The sequence below is a fragment of the Leuresthes tenuis genome, unplaced genomic scaffold, assembly GCF_036924035.1.
Source record: "Leuresthes tenuis unplaced genomic scaffold, fLeuTen1.0.hap1 SCAF_8, whole genome shotgun sequence".
Classification (NCBI taxonomy): domain Eukaryota; kingdom Metazoa; phylum Chordata; class Actinopteri; order Atheriniformes; family Atherinopsidae; genus Leuresthes; species Leuresthes tenuis.
In genome coordinates this window covers 16237635-16240286 of record NW_027325362.1, presented here as the reverse complement: position 1 = coordinate 16240286, position 2652 = coordinate 16237635, and positions in this window count along the sequence as shown.

Genomic DNA, 2652 nt, shown 5'->3' with positions numbered 1-2652 from the left:
AATCTTAAAATTAGAGAGGGTATCTGCTTCCTGAACCCAAACTGGCAGCTGGTACCACAAGAGACGAGCTTGATAACTGATGCCCTGTCTCTCCTTCTGCTTTTAGAAACTCTTGGAACCACAACTAAACCTGCAGTCTGACAGCAAGGTGCTTTTGGTAAAATTTCGCTCTATGAGATCTTTGAGATATGATGGACCTTGGTCATCAAGACCAAAAGGATCATAATTTTAAATTCTACTCTGAATGTAACAGAGAGTCATTGAAGAGCAGCTAAAACTATAGAAATATGCTCTCTCCTGTTAGTTTTCATCAGAACTTTGACCGCAACACTTTGGATCAACAGGAGGCTTTTTTTGGACAGCCTAGTAATAAAGAATTACAGTAGTCCAATCTTGACGTAACCAATGCATGATCTAGTTTTTCTGCATCACTCCAAGGATGTTCCTAATTTTTGAAGTATTGCGAAGGTGAAAGAAGGCAGTCCTAGAAACCTGTTTTTGTTCATCAAAGGTCAGATCCTGGTCAAAAATACCTCCAAGGCTGGGAATTCATGCTATGCTGTCTAATAATATTACCCAAAAGAATCATGTATAAAGTAAAAAGACTCAGTTCAAGCACGGAACCCTGCGGAACTCCATGACTCCACTCAATGACTCAAGACTGAATGAGTGTAGAAGGAATATGCTCCACCAAGTTAATTTATTCATCAAGCACATACAAAATTAACAAATATTGACGAGAGTGCAACACAATTTAGCCAAGTAAACTCAAATAAATAACAGATATAAGACAAAGTGCATGGAGTCACAATATACATAGAAATATCAAATAAGAAATAATACATTTTACCACTCTGACCAACAGCCAAGTCAATAGTTAGGTTCAGAATAATGCTAATGTGTTGGTCAAAGTTTAAAACACATGATTAGTCACAGGTTTAAGCGTATAACATATTAATCAGCATGGACATTAAAGCTGCCGACACTTAACAATTTAATCTCTTTCACAAATGCCCCGAGAAAAAACAAAAACAAAACAAAAACTGGCAGAGCTTAACAAGCAGACACGAGTCAGGTCACAAGTCACTGAACAGAAATCAAGCTGGCCGACTGAGATTCATTTTCCTGTACAAAATTTATTTTCTTTGATTGTGATATTACATTATATGATTCTTCTTCTCTTGATTTCTTTTCAAATATAATTGTATTTATTTGAAAATGGATTTCCATCTCCCTTTTCTCTCTTTGTTTTTGAGCACTGTTAACAGAGGCACTGATTACCCTGATGATTGTTACTTGTGTGGTTTTGGGGAAATTATTCTCACAATCAGCTTAAAAAACAGTTTTGATGGCCAGTGAGGGTCATTGGCCAATGGTAGTTATTTCTTGCTTTGTTTTTTTGTTTTTTTCCCCTTTCCCTCCTTGACGCTGTCAGTGAGCTTTTCCCAATGTCTCTAGTTCTCTCGCAGTGAGAAGAAATGAGGCTTACTGGAGGTCTTTTCAGTCCCTGTGATGTATAAAATGACAGGACTTATTAATGTCCAGTGGGGTGAATTAGATAAAAAGTGATCAGAAAAGTTTGCTTGATAACAAAGATGTACCAAACATCATATTATTACATGAATTAACACTGCATTTATATCAAATTACAATGTCACGCTGTTTGGCACCCTGTTTTTCCAAAGTAACGGACAACATTCAAGCTCCAATACAGGAAGAAACCTTGGTTTAAACATTAAGTGCTTTCAATTAATGTTCAGTCCAGGGATTCAAAATCAATTTAAATCTGTTGACAGAATGACAGAATACAAATAGAGAAGGTACAGTAATAGATTTAGTACGTTTGAATGTAGCACAATATATAAATATAGTCTCCCTCTGTCACATGTCCTCCCTGTTCATCTCTCCTGGTTTTGGCCTCCCTTTTTCATAAAGTTTATTTCTTCCTACTTTAGGTTTTTGTAGTTCTGTGTAGTTTTACATAAAAAAAATTTAAGTTTTTCTGCAGGTCACAATCTTTTGGGCGTAAAGGCTGTTGGTAATTGTTACTGCTTATCCAAAGTTGGACAAATTCAGCTATTTCAGAGAACAATAATTCTTAATGTTATAATCCTGTAAGGTTAATTTTTCTTTAGTGCTGTGCATAGTGCAGCCACAGTGTGTCCACTTTGGTTGTGATATTTTGTACAAACTTGGAGCGTGTTGAATGGAAAACTTGTCATAGCAATGTTTTTCCATGGCTGTTTAATGTGTAACCTGGCATCATTTACATAGATAAAGTGCAGCTAATCACGCATTAATGGGCATTTACACTGAAAAATTAAGATGGACACCTAAGCGGTATTAAGTCTTATTATCTTTAGCACCTGCTCCTCTGTTGTAAAAATACAAAGGGAGACAAAAAGGATTTAAAAAAAGACCAGATAAATACAATCAATCAAAATTGGTAATGCTGAAATAAAAGATGACCATGCAGTCTAAACAGTTTGTGATACAGTGGAGGTTCAACCTCAGGACATAAATGCAGGTATGAGACATTAAACAGGAACCTTTCACTGGTTCTTTTCAATTCATTTTTATTTCAGGTCTATACATTTCCATAATGATCACTGTATCCTCAGAGTGAGCCATAAGAACTTCCAACTTTGGTAA